General features: G+C 39.7%; 27 non-coding genes and 30 pseudogenes across 27 annotated transcripts; all 57 read left to right on the top strand.

Moving 5' to 3' along the window:
• Positions 1–6: 6 nt before the first annotated feature.
• LOC143456229 (5S ribosomal RNA) lies at positions 7–125 on the top strand (annotated as a pseudogene).
• A 329-nt stretch (positions 126–454) lies between these two features.
• LOC143455004 (5S ribosomal RNA) lies at positions 455–573 on the top strand. Its single transcript, XR_013116603.1, has one exon. It is a non-coding gene; the product is annotated as a 5S ribosomal RNA (ribosomal RNA).
• A 110-nt stretch (positions 574–683) lies between these two features.
• LOC143454389 (5S ribosomal RNA) lies at positions 684–802 on the top strand. The gene has a single exon (XR_013116015.1). It is a non-coding gene; the product is annotated as a 5S ribosomal RNA (ribosomal RNA).
• A 110-nt stretch (positions 803–912) lies between these two features.
• Positions 913–1,021, top strand: LOC143457094 (5S ribosomal RNA; annotated as a pseudogene).
• Positions 1,022–1,131: 110 nt separating this feature from the next.
• Positions 1,132–1,240, top strand: LOC143457343 (5S ribosomal RNA; annotated as a pseudogene).
• Positions 1,241–1,350: 110 nt separating this feature from the next.
• LOC143457158 (5S ribosomal RNA) lies at positions 1,351–1,459 on the top strand (annotated as a pseudogene).
• A 110-nt stretch (positions 1,460–1,569) lies between these two features.
• Positions 1,570–1,688, top strand: LOC143455829 (5S ribosomal RNA; annotated as a pseudogene).
• A 329-nt stretch (positions 1,689–2,017) lies between these two features.
• On the top strand, positions 2,018–2,136 carry LOC143455948 (5S ribosomal RNA; annotated as a pseudogene).
• A 110-nt stretch (positions 2,137–2,246) lies between these two features.
• On the top strand, positions 2,247–2,365 carry LOC143454040 (5S ribosomal RNA). Its single transcript, XR_013115683.1, has one exon. It is a non-coding gene; the product is annotated as a 5S ribosomal RNA (ribosomal RNA).
• Positions 2,366–2,475: 110 nt separating this feature from the next.
• On the top strand, positions 2,476–2,584 carry LOC143457048 (5S ribosomal RNA; annotated as a pseudogene).
• Positions 2,585–2,694: 110 nt separating this feature from the next.
• On the top strand, positions 2,695–2,813 carry LOC143454388 (5S ribosomal RNA). Its single transcript, XR_013116014.1, has one exon. It is a non-coding gene; the product is annotated as a 5S ribosomal RNA (ribosomal RNA).
• A 110-nt stretch (positions 2,814–2,923) lies between these two features.
• LOC143456881 (5S ribosomal RNA) lies at positions 2,924–3,032 on the top strand (annotated as a pseudogene).
• Positions 3,033–3,142: 110 nt separating this feature from the next.
• LOC143454387 (5S ribosomal RNA) lies at positions 3,143–3,261 on the top strand. Its single transcript, XR_013116013.1, has one exon. It is a non-coding gene; the product is annotated as a 5S ribosomal RNA (ribosomal RNA).
• A 329-nt stretch (positions 3,262–3,590) lies between these two features.
• LOC143456986 (5S ribosomal RNA) lies at positions 3,591–3,709 on the top strand (annotated as a pseudogene).
• A 110-nt stretch (positions 3,710–3,819) lies between these two features.
• On the top strand, positions 3,820–3,938 carry LOC143455980 (5S ribosomal RNA; annotated as a pseudogene).
• Positions 3,939–4,048: 110 nt separating this feature from the next.
• Positions 4,049–4,167, top strand: LOC143454882 (5S ribosomal RNA). The gene has a single exon (XR_013116486.1). It is a non-coding gene; the product is annotated as a 5S ribosomal RNA (ribosomal RNA).
• Positions 4,168–4,496: 329 nt separating this feature from the next.
• Positions 4,497–4,615, top strand: LOC143456485 (5S ribosomal RNA; annotated as a pseudogene).
• Positions 4,616–4,944: 329 nt separating this feature from the next.
• LOC143458005 (5S ribosomal RNA) lies at positions 4,945–5,063 on the top strand. The gene has a single exon (XR_013117646.1). It is a non-coding gene; the product is annotated as a 5S ribosomal RNA (ribosomal RNA).
• A 110-nt stretch (positions 5,064–5,173) lies between these two features.
• Positions 5,174–5,292, top strand: LOC143456228 (5S ribosomal RNA; annotated as a pseudogene).
• A 329-nt stretch (positions 5,293–5,621) lies between these two features.
• Positions 5,622–5,740, top strand: LOC143455003 (5S ribosomal RNA). Its single transcript, XR_013116602.1, has one exon. It is a non-coding gene; the product is annotated as a 5S ribosomal RNA (ribosomal RNA).
• Positions 5,741–5,850: 110 nt separating this feature from the next.
• Positions 5,851–5,969, top strand: LOC143454386 (5S ribosomal RNA). The gene has a single exon (XR_013116012.1). It is a non-coding gene; the product is annotated as a 5S ribosomal RNA (ribosomal RNA).
• A 110-nt stretch (positions 5,970–6,079) lies between these two features.
• On the top strand, positions 6,080–6,188 carry LOC143457093 (5S ribosomal RNA; annotated as a pseudogene).
• A 110-nt stretch (positions 6,189–6,298) lies between these two features.
• LOC143457342 (5S ribosomal RNA) lies at positions 6,299–6,407 on the top strand (annotated as a pseudogene).
• Positions 6,408–6,517: 110 nt separating this feature from the next.
• On the top strand, positions 6,518–6,626 carry LOC143457455 (5S ribosomal RNA; annotated as a pseudogene).
• Positions 6,627–6,736: 110 nt separating this feature from the next.
• Positions 6,737–6,855, top strand: LOC143454881 (5S ribosomal RNA). Its single transcript, XR_013116485.1, has one exon. It is a non-coding gene; the product is annotated as a 5S ribosomal RNA (ribosomal RNA).
• Positions 6,856–7,184: 329 nt separating this feature from the next.
• Positions 7,185–7,303, top strand: LOC143456341 (5S ribosomal RNA; annotated as a pseudogene).
• A 329-nt stretch (positions 7,304–7,632) lies between these two features.
• Positions 7,633–7,751, top strand: LOC143453742 (5S ribosomal RNA). The gene has a single exon (XR_013115397.1). It is a non-coding gene; the product is annotated as a 5S ribosomal RNA (ribosomal RNA).
• Positions 7,752–8,080: 329 nt separating this feature from the next.
• Positions 8,081–8,199, top strand: LOC143455002 (5S ribosomal RNA). The gene has a single exon (XR_013116601.1). It is a non-coding gene; the product is annotated as a 5S ribosomal RNA (ribosomal RNA).
• A 110-nt stretch (positions 8,200–8,309) lies between these two features.
• Positions 8,310–8,428, top strand: LOC143454002 (5S ribosomal RNA). The gene has a single exon (XR_013115648.1). It is a non-coding gene; the product is annotated as a 5S ribosomal RNA (ribosomal RNA).
• Positions 8,429–8,538: 110 nt separating this feature from the next.
• Positions 8,539–8,647, top strand: LOC143457431 (5S ribosomal RNA; annotated as a pseudogene).
• A 110-nt stretch (positions 8,648–8,757) lies between these two features.
• Positions 8,758–8,876, top strand: LOC143455774 (5S ribosomal RNA; annotated as a pseudogene).
• A 110-nt stretch (positions 8,877–8,986) lies between these two features.
• Positions 8,987–9,105, top strand: LOC143456036 (5S ribosomal RNA; annotated as a pseudogene).
• Positions 9,106–9,215: 110 nt separating this feature from the next.
• Positions 9,216–9,334, top strand: LOC143454486 (5S ribosomal RNA). Its single transcript, XR_013116105.1, has one exon. It is a non-coding gene; the product is annotated as a 5S ribosomal RNA (ribosomal RNA).
• Positions 9,335–9,444: 110 nt separating this feature from the next.
• Positions 9,445–9,563, top strand: LOC143456527 (5S ribosomal RNA; annotated as a pseudogene).
• A 110-nt stretch (positions 9,564–9,673) lies between these two features.
• LOC143455993 (5S ribosomal RNA) lies at positions 9,674–9,792 on the top strand (annotated as a pseudogene).
• Positions 9,793–9,902: 110 nt separating this feature from the next.
• LOC143453586 (5S ribosomal RNA) lies at positions 9,903–10,021 on the top strand. The gene has a single exon (XR_013115246.1). It is a non-coding gene; the product is annotated as a 5S ribosomal RNA (ribosomal RNA).
• Positions 10,022–10,131: 110 nt separating this feature from the next.
• LOC143457333 (5S ribosomal RNA) lies at positions 10,132–10,240 on the top strand (annotated as a pseudogene).
• Positions 10,241–10,350: 110 nt separating this feature from the next.
• LOC143454880 (5S ribosomal RNA) lies at positions 10,351–10,469 on the top strand. Its single transcript, XR_013116484.1, has one exon. It is a non-coding gene; the product is annotated as a 5S ribosomal RNA (ribosomal RNA).
• A 329-nt stretch (positions 10,470–10,798) lies between these two features.
• On the top strand, positions 10,799–10,917 carry LOC143456340 (5S ribosomal RNA; annotated as a pseudogene).
• A 329-nt stretch (positions 10,918–11,246) lies between these two features.
• On the top strand, positions 11,247–11,365 carry LOC143455162 (5S ribosomal RNA). The gene has a single exon (XR_013116753.1). It is a non-coding gene; the product is annotated as a 5S ribosomal RNA (ribosomal RNA).
• Positions 11,366–11,694: 329 nt separating this feature from the next.
• On the top strand, positions 11,695–11,813 carry LOC143455493 (5S ribosomal RNA; annotated as a pseudogene).
• A 110-nt stretch (positions 11,814–11,923) lies between these two features.
• On the top strand, positions 11,924–12,042 carry LOC143454001 (5S ribosomal RNA). The gene has a single exon (XR_013115647.1). It is a non-coding gene; the product is annotated as a 5S ribosomal RNA (ribosomal RNA).
• A 329-nt stretch (positions 12,043–12,371) lies between these two features.
• Positions 12,372–12,490, top strand: LOC143455773 (5S ribosomal RNA; annotated as a pseudogene).
• A 110-nt stretch (positions 12,491–12,600) lies between these two features.
• Positions 12,601–12,719, top strand: LOC143455131 (5S ribosomal RNA). Its single transcript, XR_013116723.1, has one exon. It is a non-coding gene; the product is annotated as a 5S ribosomal RNA (ribosomal RNA).
• A 110-nt stretch (positions 12,720–12,829) lies between these two features.
• LOC143454474 (5S ribosomal RNA) lies at positions 12,830–12,948 on the top strand. The gene has a single exon (XR_013116094.1). It is a non-coding gene; the product is annotated as a 5S ribosomal RNA (ribosomal RNA).
• Positions 12,949–13,058: 110 nt separating this feature from the next.
• LOC143456524 (5S ribosomal RNA) lies at positions 13,059–13,177 on the top strand (annotated as a pseudogene).
• A 110-nt stretch (positions 13,178–13,287) lies between these two features.
• On the top strand, positions 13,288–13,406 carry LOC143455992 (5S ribosomal RNA; annotated as a pseudogene).
• Positions 13,407–13,516: 110 nt separating this feature from the next.
• Positions 13,517–13,635, top strand: LOC143453585 (5S ribosomal RNA). Its single transcript, XR_013115245.1, has one exon. It is a non-coding gene; the product is annotated as a 5S ribosomal RNA (ribosomal RNA).
• A 110-nt stretch (positions 13,636–13,745) lies between these two features.
• On the top strand, positions 13,746–13,864 carry LOC143456227 (5S ribosomal RNA; annotated as a pseudogene).
• Positions 13,865–14,193: 329 nt separating this feature from the next.
• LOC143455001 (5S ribosomal RNA) lies at positions 14,194–14,312 on the top strand. The gene has a single exon (XR_013116600.1). It is a non-coding gene; the product is annotated as a 5S ribosomal RNA (ribosomal RNA).
• Positions 14,313–14,422: 110 nt separating this feature from the next.
• Positions 14,423–14,541, top strand: LOC143454866 (5S ribosomal RNA). The gene has a single exon (XR_013116470.1). It is a non-coding gene; the product is annotated as a 5S ribosomal RNA (ribosomal RNA).
• A 110-nt stretch (positions 14,542–14,651) lies between these two features.
• On the top strand, positions 14,652–14,770 carry LOC143454878 (5S ribosomal RNA). Its single transcript, XR_013116482.1, has one exon. It is a non-coding gene; the product is annotated as a 5S ribosomal RNA (ribosomal RNA).
• A 329-nt stretch (positions 14,771–15,099) lies between these two features.
• Positions 15,100–15,218, top strand: LOC143456148 (5S ribosomal RNA; annotated as a pseudogene).
• A 329-nt stretch (positions 15,219–15,547) lies between these two features.
• Positions 15,548–15,666, top strand: LOC143453741 (5S ribosomal RNA). The gene has a single exon (XR_013115396.1). It is a non-coding gene; the product is annotated as a 5S ribosomal RNA (ribosomal RNA).
• A 329-nt stretch (positions 15,667–15,995) lies between these two features.
• Positions 15,996–16,114, top strand: LOC143455000 (5S ribosomal RNA). Its single transcript, XR_013116599.1, has one exon. It is a non-coding gene; the product is annotated as a 5S ribosomal RNA (ribosomal RNA).
• A 110-nt stretch (positions 16,115–16,224) lies between these two features.
• Positions 16,225–16,343, top strand: LOC143454000 (5S ribosomal RNA). Its single transcript, XR_013115646.1, has one exon. It is a non-coding gene; the product is annotated as a 5S ribosomal RNA (ribosomal RNA).
• A 110-nt stretch (positions 16,344–16,453) lies between these two features.
• LOC143457254 (5S ribosomal RNA) lies at positions 16,454–16,562 on the top strand (annotated as a pseudogene).
• The last annotated feature ends 60 nt before the right edge of the window (positions 16,563–16,622 follow it).

Here is a 16,622-nt window from a genome sequence, read left to right as displayed (position 1 = left end):
CAAATTGCCTTCGACCATACCAGGTTGAGTAGACCCGATCTCGTTTGATCTCGGAAGTTAAGCAACCTCGAGCCCGGTTAGTACTTGGATGGGTGACAGCCTGGGAATACCGGGTGTTGTAAGCATTTTAGTCATGCTGTATATTTCAATTAAATTTATAGCAACGGTTTGCGTTTTTGAATGTCCTATGCAATCGAAGTAGAATTAAAAAAGCCATTTTCTTTCATTTGAAATTGCCTACGACCATACCATGTTGAGTAGATCCGATCTCGGAGTTTAAGCAACCTCGGACCCGGTTAGTAGTTGGATGGGTGGCTTCCTGGGAATACCGGGTGTTGTAAGCATTTTAGTCATGCTGTATATTTCAATCAAATTTATAACAACTATTTGCTTTTTTGAATTTCCTATTCAATCGAATAAGAAATGGAAAGACCATTTTCTTCCTTTTGAAATTGCCTACGACCATACCAGTTTGAGTAGACCCGATCTCGTTCGATCTCGGAAGTTAAGCAACCTCGGGCACGGTTAGTACTTGGATGGGTGACCGCCTGGGAATACCGGGTGTTGTAAGCATTTTAGTCAAGCTGTATACTTCAATTAAATTGATAACATCTGTTTGCCTTTTTGAATTTCCTATGCAATCGAATTAGAATTCATAAGGCCATTTTCTTTCTTTTGAGATCACCTACGACCATACCAGGTTGAGTAGACCCGATCTCGTTCGATCTCGGAAGTTAAGCAACCTCGGGCCCGGTTAGTACTTGGATGGGTGACCGACTGGGAATACCGGGTGTTGTAAGCATTTTAGTCATGCTGTATATTTCAATTAAATATATAGCAATTGTTTGTGATTTTGAATTTCCTATGCAAACGAATTATAATTAAAAAAGCAATTTTCTTTCTTTTGAATTCGCCTAAGACCATACCAGGTTGAGTAGACCCGATCTCGAAAGTTAAGCAACCTCGGGCCCGGTTAGTACTTGGATGGGTGACCGCCTGGGAATACCGGGTGTTGTAAGCATTTTAGTCATGCTGTATACTTCAATTAAATTGATAACATCTGTTTGCCTCTTTGAATATCCTATGCAATCGAATTAGAATTCATAAGGCCATTTTCTTTCTTTTGAGATCACCTACGACCATACCAGGTTGAGTAGACCAGATCTCGGAAGTCAAGCAACCTCGGGCCCGGTTAGTACTTGGATGGGTGACCGCCTGGTAATACCGGGTGTTGTAAGCATTTTAGTCATGCTGTATATTTCAATCAAATTTATAGCAACTATTTGCGATTTTGAATTTCCTATGCAATCGAATTATAATTGAAAATGCCATTTCCTTTCATTTGAACCCACCTTCGACCATACCAGGTTGAGTAGACCCGATCTCGGAATTTAAGCAACCTCGGGCCCGGTTAGTACTTGGATGGTTGACCGCCTGGGAATAACGGGTGTTGTAAGCATTTTAGTCATGCTGTATATTTCAATCAAATGTCTAGCAACTATTTGCGTTTTTTACTTTCCTATGCAATCGAATTATAATTGAAAAGGCCCTTTTCTTCCTTTTGAAATCGCGTACGGCCATACCAGGTTGAGTATACCCGATCTCGTTCGATCTCGGAAGTTAAGCAACCTCGGGCCCTGTTAGTACTTGGATGAGTGACCACCTGGGAATACCGGGTGTTATAAGCATATTAGTAATGCTGTATATTTCAATTAACGTAATAGCAACTGTTTGTGATTTTGAATTTCCTATGCAATCGAATTATAATTAAAAAAGCCATTTTCTTTCACATTAAAACACCTACGACCATACCAGGTTGAGTAGACCCGATCTCGGAAGTTAAGCAACCTCGGGCCCGGTTAATACTTGGATGGGTGATTGCCTGGTAATACCGGGTGTTGTAAGCATTTTAGTCATGCTGTATCTTTCAATCAAATTTATAACAACTATTTGCTTTTTTGAATTTCCTATGCAATCGAATTAGAATTGAAAAGGCCATTTTCTTTCATTCTAAATCTCTTACGACCATATCAGGTTGAGTAGACCCGATCTCGTTCGATCACGGAAGTTAAGCAACCTCGGGCCCGGTTAGTACTTGGATGTGTGACCGCCTGGGAATACCGGGTGTTGTAAGCATTTTAGTCATGCTGTATATTTCAATTAAATTTTTAGCAACTATTTGCCTCTTTGAATATCCTATGCAATCGAATTATAATTGAAAATGCCATTTTCTTTCTTTTGAAATCGCATACGGCCATACCAGGTTGAGTATACCCGATCTCCTTCGATCTCGGAAGTTAAGCAACCTCGGGCCCGGTTAGTACTTGGATGGGTGACCACCTGGGAATACCGGGTGTTATAAGCATATTAGTCATGCTGTATATTTCAATTAACGTAATAGCAACTGTTTGTGATTTTGATTTTCCTATGCAAACGAATTATAATTAAAAAAGCAATTTTCTTTCTTTTGAATTCGCCTAAGACCATACCAGGTTGAGTAGACCCGATCTCGGAAGTTAAGCAACCTCGGGCCCGGTTAGTACTTGGATGGGTGACCGCCTAGGAATACCGGGTGTTGTAAGCATTTTAGTCATGCTGTATACTTCAATTAAATTGATAACGTCTGTTTGCCTTTTTGAATTTCCTATGCAATCGAATTAGAATTCATATAGCCATTTTCTTTCTTTTGAGATCACCTACGACCATACCAGGTTGAGTAGACCCGATCTCGTTCGATCTCGGAAGTTAAGCAACCTCGGGCCCGGTTAGTACTTGGATGGGTGACCGACTGGGAATACCGGGTGTTGTAAGCAATTTAGTCATGCTGTATATTTCAATTAAATATATAGCAATTCTTTGTGATTTTGAATTTCCTATGCAAACGAATTATATTTAAAAAAGCAATTTTCTTTCTTTTGAGTTCGCCTAAGACCATACCAGGTTGAGTAGACCCGATCTCGGAAGTTAAGCAACCTCGGGCCCGGTTAGTACTTGGATGGGTGACCGCCTGGGAATACCGGGTGTTGTAAGCATTTTAGTCATGCTGTATACTTCAATTAAATTGATAACATCTGTTTGCCTTTTTGAATTTCCTATGCAATCGAATTAGAATTCATAAGGCCATTTTCTTTCTTTTGAGATCACCTACGACCATACCAGGTTGAGTAGACCCGATCTCGTTCGATCTCGGAAGTTAAGCAACCTCGGGCCCGGTTAGTACTTGGATGGGTGACCGACTGGGAATACCGGGTGTTGTAAGCATTTTAGTCATGCTGTGTATTTCAATCAAATTTATAGCAACTATTTGCGATTTTGAATTTCCTATGCAATCGAATTATAATTGAAAAAGCCATTTCCTTTCATTTGAACCCACCTTCGACCATACCAGGTTGAGTAGATACGATCTCTGAATTTAAGCAACCTAGGACCCGGTTAGTACTTGGATGGGTGACCGACTGGGAATACCGGGTGTTGTAAGCATTTTAGTCATGCTGTGTATTTCAATCAAATTTATAGCAACTATTTGCGATTTTGAATTTCCTATGCAATCGAATTATAAATGAAAAAGCCATTTCCTTTCATTTGAACCCACCTACGACCATACCAGGTTGAGTAGACCCGATCTCGTTCAATCTCGGAAGTTAAGCAACCTCGGGCCCGGTTAGTACTTGGAAGGGTGACCGCCTGGGAATATAGAGTGTTGTAAGCATTTTAGTCATGCTGTATATTTCAATCAAATTTGTAACAACTATTTTTTATTTTGAATTTCCTATGCAATCGAATTAGAATTGAAAATGCTATTTTCTTTCTTTTGAAATCGCCTTCGACCATACCAGGTTGAGCAGACTTGATCTCGTTCGATCTCGCAAGTTAAGCAACCTCGGGCCCGGTTAGTACTTGGATGGTTGACCGCCTGGGAATACCGGGTGTTGTAAGCATTTTAGTCATGCTGTATACTTCAATTGAATTTATAACATCTGTTTACTTTTTTGAATTTCCTATGCAATCGAATTATAATTGAAAATGCCCTTTTCTTTCTTTTGAAATCGCGTACGGCCATACCAGGTTGAGTATACCCGATCTCGTTCGATCTCGGAAGTTAAGCAACCTCGGGCCCTGTTAGTACTTGGATGGGTGACCACCTGGGAATACCGGGTGTTATAAGCATATTAGTCATGCTGTATATTTCAATCAAATTTATAGCAACTATTTGCGATTTTGAATTTCCTATGCAATCGAATTATAATTAAAAAAGCCATTTTCTTTCACTTTAAAACACCTACGACCATACCAGGTTGAGTAGACCCGATCTCGGAAGTTAAGCAACCTCGGGCCCGGTAAATACTTGGATGGGTGATTGCCTGGTAATACCGGGTGTTGTAAGCATTTTAGTCATGCTGTATCTTTCAATCAAATTTATAACAACTATTTGCTTTTTTGAATTTCCTATGCAATCGATTTAGAATTGAAAAGGCCATTTTCTTTCATTCTAAATCTCTTACGACCATATCAGGTTGAGTAGACCAGATCTCGTTCGATCTCGGAAGTTAAGCAACCTCGGGCCCGGTTAGTACTTGGATGTGTGACCGCCTGTGAATAACGGGTGTTGTAAGCATTTTAGTCATGCTGTATATTTCAATTAAATATATAGTAACTGTTTTCTTTTTTGAATTTCCTATGCAATCGAATAATAATTTAAAAAGCCATTTTCTTTCATTTGAAATCGCATGCGACCATACCAGGTTGAGTAGAACCAAACTCCGTAGTTAAGCAACCTCTGGCCCGGTTAGTACTTGGATGGGTGACCGCCTGGGAATACCGGGTTTTGTAAGCATTTTAGTCATGCTGTATCTTTCACTCAAATTTATACCAACTATTTGCTTTTTTGAATGTCCTTTTTAATCTAATTAGAATTGAAAAGGCCATTTTCTTTCACTTGAAATCGCATACGACCATACCAGGTTGAGTAGACCCGATCTCGTTCGATCTCGGAAGTTAAGCAACCTCGGGCCCGGTTAGTACTTGGATGGGTGACCGCCTGGGAATATCGGGTGTTGTAAGCATTTTAGTCATGCTGTACATTTCAATTATTTTTATAGCAACTCTTTGCGTTTTTATATTTCTTATGCAATCGAATTATAATTAAAAAAGCCATTTTCTTTCTTTTCAAATTGCCTTCGACCATACCAGGTTGAGTAGACCCGATCTCGTTTGATCTCGGAAGTTAAGCAACCTCGAGCCCGGTTAGTACTTGGATGGGTGACAGCCTGGGAATACCGGGTGTTGTAAGCATTTTAGTCATGCTGTATATTTCAATTAAATTTATAGCAACGGTTTGCGTTTTTGAATGTCCTATGCAATCGAAGTAGAATTAAAAAAGCCATTTTCTTTCATTTGAAATTGCCTACGACCATACCATGTTGAGTAGATCCGATCTCGGAGTTTAAGCAACCTCGGACCCGGTTAGTAGTTGGATGGGTGGCTTCCTGGGAATACCGGGTGTTGTAAGCATTTTAGTCATGCTGTATATTTCAATCAAATTTATAACAACTATTTGCTTTTTTGAATTTCCTATTCAATCGAATAAGAAATGGAAAGACCATTTTCTTCCTTTTGAAATTGCCTACGACCATACCAGTTTGAGTAGACCCGATCTCGTTCGATCTCGGAAGTTAAGCAACCTCGGGCACGGTTAGTACTTGGATGGGTGACCGCCTGGGAATACCGGGTGTTGTAAGCATTTTAGTCAAGCTGTATACTTCAATTAAATTGATAACATCTGTTTGCCTTTTTGAATTTCCTATGCAATCGAATTAGAATTCATAAGGCCATTTTCTTTCTTTTGAGATCACCTACGACCATACCAGGTTGAGTAGACCCGATCTCGTTCGATCTCGGAAGTTAAGCAACCTCGGGCCCGGTTAGTACTTGGATGGGTGACCGACTGGGAATACCGGGTGTTGTAAGCATTTTAGTCATGCTGTATATTTCAATTAAATATATAGCAATTGTTTGTGATTTTGAATTTCCTATGCAAACGAATTATAATTAAAAAAGCAATTTTCTTTCTTTTGAATTCGCCTAAGACCATACCAGGTTGAGTAGACCCGATCTCGAAAGTTAAGCAACCTCGGGCCCGGTTAGTACTTGGATGGGTGACCGCCTGGGAATACCGGGTGTTGTAAGCATTTTAGTCATGCTGTATACTTCAATTAAATTGATAACATCTGTTTGCCTCTTTGAATATCCTATGCAATCGAATTAGAATTCATAAGGCCATTTTCTTTCTTTTGAGATCACCTACGACCATACCAGGTTGAGTAGACCAGATCTCGGAAGTCAAGCAACCTCGGGCCCGGTTAGTACTTGGATGGGTGACCGCCTGGTAATACCGGGTGTTGTAAGCATTTTAGTCATGCTGTATATTTCAATCAAATTTATAGCAACTATTTGCGATTTTGAATTTCCTATGCAATCGAATTATAATTGAAAAAGCCATTTCCTTTCATTTGAACCCACCTTCGACCATACCAGGTTGAGTAGATACGATCTCGGAATTTAAGCAACCTCGGGCCCGGTTAGTACTTGGATGGTTGACCGCCTGGGAATAACGGGTGTTGTAAGCATTTTAGTCATGCTGTATATTTCAATCAAATGTCTAGCAACTATTTGCGTTTTTTACTTTCCTATGCAATCGAATTATAATTGAAAATGCCCTTTTCTTTCTTTTGAAATCGCGTACGGCCATACCAGGTTGAGTATACCCGATCTCGTTCGATCTCGGAAGTTAAGCAACCTCGGGCCCTGTTAGTACTTGGATGGGTGACCACCTGGGAATACCGGGTGTTATAAGCATATTAGTCATGCTGTATATTTCAATTAACGTAATAGCAACTGTTTGTGATTTTGAATTTCCTATGCAATCGAATTATAATTAAAAAAGCCATTTTCTTTCACTTTAAAACACCTACGACCATACCAGGTTGAGTAGACCCGATCTCGGAAGTTAAGCAACCTCGGGCCCGGTTAATACTTGGATGGGTGATTGCCTGGTAATACCGGGTGTTGTAAGCATTTTAGTCATGCTGTATCTTTCAATCAAATTTATAACAACTATTTGCTTTTTTGAATTTCCTATGCAATCGATTTAGAATTGAAAAGGCCATTTTCTTTCATTCTAAATCTTTTACGACCATATCAGGTTGAGTAGACCAGATCTCGTTCGATCTCGGAAGTTAAGCAACCTCGGGCCCGGTTAGTACTTGGATGTGTGACCGCCTGTGAATACCGGGTGTTGTAAGCATTTTAGTCATGCTGTATATTTCAATTAAATATATAGTAACTGTTTTCTTTTTTGAATTTCCTATGCAATCGAATAATAATTTAAAAAGCCATTTTCTTTCATTTGAAATCGCATGCGACCATACCAGGTTGAGTAGAACCAAACTCGGTAGTTAAGCAACCTCTGGCCCGGTTAGTACTTGGATGGGTGACCGCCTGGGAATACCGGGTTTTGTAAGCATTTTAGTCATGCTGTATCTTTCACTCAAATTTATCCCAACTATTTGCTTTTTTGAATGTCCTTTTCAATCTAATTAGAATTGAAAAGGCCATTTTCTTTCACTTGAAATCGCATACGACCATACCAGGTTGAGTAGACCCGATCTCGTTCGATCTCGGAAGTTAAGCAACCTCGGGCCCGGTTAGTACTTGGATGGGTGACTGCCTGGGAATACCGGGTGTTGTAAGCATTTTAGTCATGCTGTATATTTCAATTAAATTTATAGCAACTATTTGCGTTTTTGAATGTCCTATGCAATCGAATTAGAATTAAAAAAGCCATTTTCTTTCATTTGAAATTGCCTACGACCATACCATGTTGAGTAGATCCGATCTCGGAGTTTAAGCAACCTCGGACCCGGTTAGTAGTTAGATGGGTGGCTTCCTGGGAATACCGGGTTTTGTAAGCATTTTAGTCATGCTGTATATTTCAATCAAATTTATAACAACTATTTGCTTTTTTGAATTTCCTATTCAATCGAATAAGAAGTGGAAAGACCATTTTCTTCCTTTTGAAATTGCCTACGACCATACCAGTTTGAGTAGACCCGATCTCGTTCGATCTCGGAAGTTAAGCAACCTCGGGCACGGTTAGTACTTGGATGGGTGACCGCCTGGGAATACCGGGTGTTGTAAGCATTTTAGTCAAGCTGTATATTTCAATTAAATTTATAGCAACTATTTGCGTTTTTGAATTTCCTATGCAATCGAATTATAATTAAAAAAGCCATTTTCTTTGTTTTGAAATCGCCTACGACCATACCAGGTTGAGCAGACCTGATCTCGTTCGATCTCGGAAGTTAAGCAACCTCGGGCCCGGTTAGTACTTGGATGGGTGACCGCTTGGGAATACCGGGTGTTGTAAGCATTTCAGTCATGCTGTATATTTCAATTAAATTTATAGCAACTATTTGCGTTTTTGAATGTCCTATGCAATCGAATTAGAATTAAAAAAGCCATTTTCTTTCATTTGAAATTGCCTACGACCATACCAGGTTGAGTAGACCCGATCTCGGAAGTTAAGCAACCTCAGGCCCAGTTAGTACTTGGATGGGTGACCGCCTGGAAATACCGTGTGTTGTAAGCATTTTAGTCATGCTGTATATTTCAATTAAATTTATAACATCTGTTTGCCCTTTTGAATTTCCTATGCACTCGAATTAGAATTCATAAGGCCATTTTCTTTCTTTTGAGATCACCTACGACCATATCAGGTTGAGTAGACCCGATCTCGTTCGATCTCGGTAGTTAAGCAACCTCGGGCCCGGTTAGTACTTGAATGGGTGACCGCCTGGGAATACCGGGTGCTGTAAGCATTTTAATCATGCTGTATATTTCAATTAAATTTTTAGCAACAATTTGCTTTTCTGAGTTTCCTATGCAATCGAATTAGAATTGAAATTGCCATTTTCTTTCTTTTGAAATCGCCTAAGACCATACCCGGTTGAGAAGACCTGATCTCGTTCGATCTCGGAAGTTAAGCAACCTCGGGCCCGGTTAGTACTTGGATGAGTGACCGCCTGGGAATACCGGGTGTTATAAGCAATTGAGTCATGCTGTATATTTCAATTAAATTAAAAGCAACTGTTTGTGATTTTTACTTTCCTATGCAATCGAATTATAATTAAAAATGCTCTTTTCTTTGTTTTAAAATCGCCTACGACCATACCAGGTTGAGTAGACCCGATCTCGTTCGATCTCGGAAGTTAAGCAACCTCGGGCCCGGTTAGTACTTGGATGGGTGACCGCCTGGGAATACCGGGTGTTGTAAGCATTTTAGTCATGCTGTATATTTCAATTAAATTTATAACATCTGTTTGCCTTTTTGAATTTCCTATGCAATCGAATTAGAATTGAAAAGGCCATTTTCTTTCTTTTGAAATCACCTACGACCATACCAGGTTGAATAGTCCCGATCTCGTTCGATCTCGGAAGTCAAGCAACCTCGGGCCCAGTTAGTACTTGGATGGGTGACCGCCTGGGAATACCGTGTGTTATAAGCATTTTAGTCATGCTGTATATTTCAATTAAATTTTTAGTAACTATTTGCTTTTTTGAATTTCCTATGCAATCGAATTAGAATTCATAAGGCCATTTTCTTTCTTTTGAGATCGCCTACGACCATACCAGGTTGAGTAGACCCGATCTCGTTCGATCTCGGAAGTTAAGCAACCTCGGGCCCGGTTAGTACTTGGATGTGTGATTGCCTGGTAATACCGGGTGTTGTAAGCATTTTAGTCATGCTGTATATTTCAATCAAATTTATAACAACTATTTGCTTTTTTGAATTTCCTATGCAATCGAAATAGAAGTGGAAAGTCCATTTTCTTTCTTTTGAAATTGCCTACGACCATACCAGGTTGAGTAGACCCGATCTCGTTCGATCTCGGAAGTTAAGCAACCTCGGGCCCGGTTAGTACTTGGATGGGTGACCGCCTGGGAATATCGGGTGTTGTAAGCATTTTAGTCATGCTGTACATTTCAATTATTTTTATAGCAACTCTTTGCGTTTTTATATTTCTTATGCAATCGAATTATAATTAAAAAAGCCATTTTCTTTCTTTTCAAATTGCCTTCGACCATACCAGGTTGAGTAGATACGATCTCGGAATTTAAGCAACCTCGGGCCCGGTTAGTACTTGGATGGTTGACCGCCTGGGAATAACGGGTGTTGTAAGCATTTTAGTCATGCTGTATATTTCAATCAAATGTCTAGCAACTATTTGCGTTTTTTACTTTCCTATGCAATCGAATTATAATTGAAAATGCCCTTTTCTTTCTTTTGAAATCGCGTACGGCCATACCAGGTTGAGTATACCCGATCTCGTTCGATCTCGGAAGTTAAGCAACCTCGGGCCCTGTTAGTACTTGGATGGGTGACCACCTGGGAATACCGGGTGTTATAAGCATATTAGTCATGCTGTATATTTCAATTAACGTAATAGCAACTGTTTGTGATTTTGAATTTCCTATGCAATCGAATTATAATTAAAAAAGCCATTTTCTTTCACTTTAAAACACCTACGACCATACCAGGTTGAGTAGACCCGATCTCGGAAGTTAAGCAACCTCGGGCCCGGTTAATACTTGGATGGGTGATTGCCTGGTAATACCGGGTGTTGTAAGCATTTTAGTCATGCTGTATCTTTCAATCAAATTTATAACAACTATTTGCTTTTTTGAATTTCCTATGCAATCGATTTAGAATTGAAAAGGCCATTTTTTTTCATTCTAAATCTTTTACGACCATATCAGGTTGAGTAGACCAGATCTCGTTCGATCTCGGAAGTTAAGCAACCTCGGGCCCGGTTAGTACTTGGATGTGTGACCGCCTGTGAATACCGGGTGTTGTAAGCATTTTAGTCATGCTGTATATTTCAATTAAATATATAGTAACTGTTTTCTTTTTTGAATTTCCTATGCAATCGAATAATAATTTAAAAAGCCATTTTCTTTCATTTGAAATCGCATGCGACCATACCAGGTTGAGTAGAACCAAACTCGGTAGTTAAGCAACCTCTGGCCCGGTTAGTACTTGGATGGGTGACCGCCTGGGAATACCGGGTTTTGTAAGCATTTTAGTCATGCTGTATCTTTCACTCAAATTTATCCCAACTATTTGCTTTTTTGAATGTCCTTTTCAATCTAATTAGAATTGAAAAGGCCATTTTCTTTCACTTGAAATCGCATACGACCATACCAGGTTGAGTAGACCCGATCTCGTTCGATCTCGGAAGTTAAGCAACCTCGGGCCCGGTTAGCACTTGGATGGGTGACTGCCTGGGAATACCGGGTGTTGTAAGCATTTTAGTCATGCTGTATATTTCAATTAAATTTATAGCAACTATTTGCGTTTTTGAATGTCCTATGCAATCGAATTAGAATTAAAAAAGCCATTTTCTTTCATTTGAAATTGCCTACGACCATACCATGTTGAGTAGATCCGATCTCGGAGTTTAAGCAACCTCGGACCCGGTTAGTAGTTAGATGGGTGGCTTCCTGGGAATACCGGGTTTTGTAAGCATTTTAGTCATGCTGTATATTTCAATCAAATTTATAACAACTATTTGCTTTTTTGAATTTCCTATTCAATCGAATAAGAAGTGGAAAGACCATTTTCTTCCTTTTGAAATTGCCTACGACCATACCAGTTTGAGTAGACCCGATCTCGTTCGATCTCGGAAGTTAAGCAACCTCGGGCAAAGTTAGTACTTGGATGGGTGACCGCCTGGGAATACCGGGTGTTGTAAGCATTTTAGTCAAGCTGTATATTTCAATTAAATTTATAGCAACTATTTGCTTTTTTGAATTTCCTATGCAATCGAATTATAATTAAAAAAGCCATTTTCTTTGTTTTGAAATCGCCTACGACCATACCAGGTTGAGCAGACCTGATCTCGTTCGATCTCGGAAGTTAAGCAACCTCGGGCCCGGTTAGTACTTGGATGGGTGACCGCTTGGGAATACCGGGTGTTGTAAGCATTTCAGTCATGCTGTATATTTCAATTAAATTTATAGCAACTATTTGCGTTTTTGAATGTCCTATGCAATCGAATTAGAATTAAAAAAGCCATTTTCTTTCATTTGAAATTGCCTTCGACCATACCAGGTTGAGTAGACCCGATCTCGGAAGTTAAGCAACCTCAGGCCCAGTTAGTACTTGGATGGGTGACCGCCTGGAAATACCGTGTGTTGTAAGCATTTTAGTCATGCTGTATATTTCAATTAAATTTATAACATCTGTTTGCTATTTTGAATTTCCTATGCACTCGAATTAGAATTCATAAGGCCATTTTCTTTCTTTTGAGATCACCTACGACCATATCAGGTTGAGTAGACCCGATCTCGTTCGATCTCGGTAGTTAAGCAACCTCGGGCCCGGTTAGTACTTGAATGGGTGACCGCCTGGGAATACCGGGTGCTGTAAGCATTTTAATCATGCTGTATATTTCAATTAAATTTTTAGCAACAATTTGCTTTTCTGAGTTTCCTATGCAATCGAATTAGAATTGAAATTGCCATTTTCTTTCTTTTGAAATCGCCTAAGACCATACCCGGTTGAGAAGACCTGATCTCGTTCGATCTCGGAAGTTAAGCAACCTCGGGCCCGGTTAGTACTTGGATGGGTGACCGCCTGGGAATACCGGGTGTTATAAGCAATTGAGTCATGCTGTATATTTCAATTAAATTAAAAGCAACTGTTTGTGATTTTTACTTTCCTATGCAATCGAATTATAATTAAAAATGCTCTTTTCTTTGTTTTAAAATCGCCTACGACCATACCAGGTTGAGTAGACCCGATCTCGTTCGATCTCGGAAGTTAAGCAACCTCGGGCCCGGTTAGTACTTGGATGGGTGACCGCCTGGGAATACCGGGTGTTGTAAGCATTTTAGTCATGCTGTATATTTCAATTAAATTTATAACATCTGTTTGCGTTTTTGAATTTCCTATGCAATCGAATTAGAATTGAAAAGGCCATTTTCTTTCTTTTGAAATCACCTACGACCATACCAGGTTGAATAGTCCCGATCTCGTTCGATCTCGGAAGTCAAGCAACCTCGGGCCCAGTTAGTACTTGGATGGGTGACCGCCTGGGAATACCGTGTGTTATAAGCATTTTAGTCATGCTGTATATTTCAATTAAATTTTTAGTAACTATTTGCTTTTTTGAATTTCCTATGCAATCGAATTAGAATTCATAAGGCCATTTTCTTTCTTTTGAGATCGCCTACGACCATACCAGGTTGAGTAGACCCGATCTCGTTCGATCTCGGAAGTTAAGCAACCTCGGGCCCGGTTAGTACTTGGATGTGTGATTGCCTGGTAATACCGGGTGTTGTAAGCATTTTAGTCATGCTGTATATTTCAATCAAATTTATAACAACTATTTGCTTTTTTGAATTTCCTATGCAATCGAAATAGAAGTGGAAAGTCCATTTTCTTTCTTTTGAAATTGCCTACGACCATACCAGGTTGAGTAGACCCGATCTCGTTCGATCTCGGAAGTTAAGCAACCTCGGGCCCGGTTAGTACTTGGATGGGTGACCGCCTGGGAATATCGGGTGTTGTAAGCATTTTAGTCATGCTGTACATTTCAATTATTTTTATAGCAACTCTTTGCGTTTTTATATTTCTTATGCAATCGAATTATAATTAAAAAAGCCATTTTCTTTCTTTTCAAATTGCCTTCGACCATACCAGGTTGAGTAGACCCGATCTCGTTTGATCTCGGAAGTTAAGCAACCTCGAGCCCGGTTAGTACTTGGATGGGTGACAGCCTGGGAATACCGGGTGTTGTAAGCATTTTAGTCATGCTGTATATTTCAATTAAATTTATAGCAACGGTTTGCGTTTTTGAATGTCCTATGCAATCGAAGTAGAATTAAAAAAGCCATTTTCTTTCATTTGAAATTGCCTACGACCATACCATGTTGAGTAGATCCGATCTCGGAGTTTAAGCAACCTCGGACCCGGTTAGTAGTTGGATGGGTGGCTTCCTGGGAATACCGGGTGTTGTAAGCATTTTAGTCATGCTGTATATTTCAATCAAATTTATAACAACTATTTGCGATTTTGAATTTCCTATTCAATCGAATAAGAAATGGAAAGACCATTTTCTTCCTTTTGAAATTGCCTACGACCATACCAGTTTGAGTAGACCCGATCTCGTTCGATCTCGGAAGTTAAGCAACCTCGGGCACGGTTAGTACTTGGATGGGTGACCGCCTGGGAATACCGGGTGTTGTAAGCATTTTAGTCAAGCTGTATACTTCAATTAAATTGATAACATCTGTTTGCCTTTTTGAATTTCCTATGCAATCGAATTAGAATTCATAAGGCCATTTTCTTTCTTTTGAGATCACCTACGACCATACCAGGTTGAGTAGACCCGATCTCGTTCGATCTCGGAAGTTAAGCAACCTCGGGCCCGGTTAGTACTTGAATGGGTGACCGCCTGGGAATACCGGGTGCTGTAAGCATTTTAGTCATGCTGTATATTTCAATCAAATGTCTAGCAACTATTTGCGTTTTTTACTTTCCTATGCAATCGAATTATAATTGAAAATGCCCTTTTCTTTCTTTTGAAATCGCGTACGGCCATACCAGGTTGAGTATACCCGATCTCGTTCGATCTCGGAAGTTAAGCAACCTCGGGCCCTGTTAGTACTTGGATGGGTGACCACCTGGGAATACCGGGTGTTATAAGCATATTAGTCATGCTGTATATTTCAATTAACGTAATAGCAACTGTTTGTGATTTTGAATTTCCTATGCAATCGAATTATAATTAAAAAAGCCATTTTCTTTCACTTTAAAACACCTACGACCATACCAGGTTGAGTAGACCCGATCTCGGAAGTTAAGCAACCTCGGGCCCGGTTAATACTTGGATGGGTGATTGCCTGGTAATACCGGGTGTTGTAAGCATTTTAGTCATGCTGTATCTTTCAATCAAATTTATAACAACTATTTGCTTTTTTGAATTTCCTATGCAATCGATTTAGAATTGAAAAGGCCATTTTCTTTCATTCTAAATCTCTTACGACCATATCAGGTTGAGTAGACCAGATCTCGTTCGATCTCGGAAGTTAAGCAACCTCGGGCCCGGTTAGTACTTGGATGTGTGACCGCCTGTGAATACCGGGTGTTGTAAGCATTTTAGTCATGCTGTATATTTCAATTAAATATATAGTAACTGTTTTCTTTTTTGAATTTCCTATGCAATCGAATAATAATTTAAAAAGCCATTTTCTTTCATTTGAAATCGCATGCGACCATACCAGGTTGAGTAGAACCAAACTCGGTAGTTAAGCTACCTCTGGCCCGGTTAGTACTTGGATGGGTGACCGCCTGGGAATACCGGGTTTTGTAAGCATTTTAGTCATGCTGTATCTTTCACTCAAATTTTTACCATGTATTTGCTTTTTTGAATGTCCTTTTCAATCTAATTAGAATTGAAAAGGCCATTTTCTTTCACTTGAAATCGCATACGACCATACCAGGTTGAGTAGACCCGATCTCGTTCGATCTCGGAAGTTAAGCAACCTCGGGCCCGGTTAGTACTTGGATGGGTGACTGCCTGGGAATACCGGGTGTTGTAAGCATTTTAGTCATGCTGTATATTTCAATTAAATTTATAGCAACTATTTGCGTTTTTGAATGTCCTATGCAATCGAATTAGAATTAAAAAAGCAATTTTCTTTCATTTGAAATTGCCTACGACCATACCATGTTGAGTAGATCCGATCTCGGAGTTTAAGCAACCTCGGACCCGGTTAGTAGTTAGATGGGTGGCTTTCTGGGAATACCGGGTGTTGTAAGCATTTTAGTCATGCTGTATATTTCAATCAAATTTATAACAACTATTTGCTTTTATGAATTTCCTATTCAATCGAATAAGAAGTGGAAAGACCATTTTCTTCCTTTTGAAATTGCCTACGACCATACCAGTTTGAGTAGACCCGATCTCGTTCGATCTCGGAAGTTAAGCAACCTCGGGCACGGTTAGTACTTGGATGGGTGACCGCCTGGGAATACCGGGTGTTGTAAGCATTTTAGTCAAGCTGTATATTTCAATTAAATTTATAGCAACTATTTGCTTTTTTGAATTTCCTATGCAATCGAATTATAATTAAAAAAGCCATTTTCTTTGTTTTGAAATCGCCTACGACCATACCAGGTTGAGCAGACCTGATCTCGTTCGATCTCGGAAGTTAAGCAACCTCGGGCCCGGTTAGTACTTGGATGGGTGACCGCTTGGGAATACCGGGTGTTGTAAGCATTTCAGTCATGCTGTATATTTCAATTAAATTTATAGCAACTATTTGCGTTTTTGAATGTCCTATGCAATCGAATTAGAATTAAAAAAGCCATTTTCTTTCATTTGAAATTGCCTACGACCATACCAGGTTGAGTAGACCCGATCTCGGAAGTTAAGCAACCTCAGGCCCAGTTAGTACTTGGATGGGTGACCGCCTGGAAATACCGGGTGTTGTAAGCATTTTAGTCATGCTGTATATTTCAATTAAATTTATAACATCTGTTTGCCCTTTTGACATTC

The sequence above is a fragment of the Clavelina lepadiformis genome, chromosome 4 (assembly GCF_947623445.1).
Source record: "Clavelina lepadiformis chromosome 4, kaClaLepa1.1, whole genome shotgun sequence".
Lineage (NCBI taxonomy): Eukaryota > Metazoa > Chordata > Ascidiacea > Aplousobranchia > Clavelinidae > Clavelina > Clavelina lepadiformis.
This window is presented reverse-complemented; position numbering and strand designations above follow the sequence as displayed.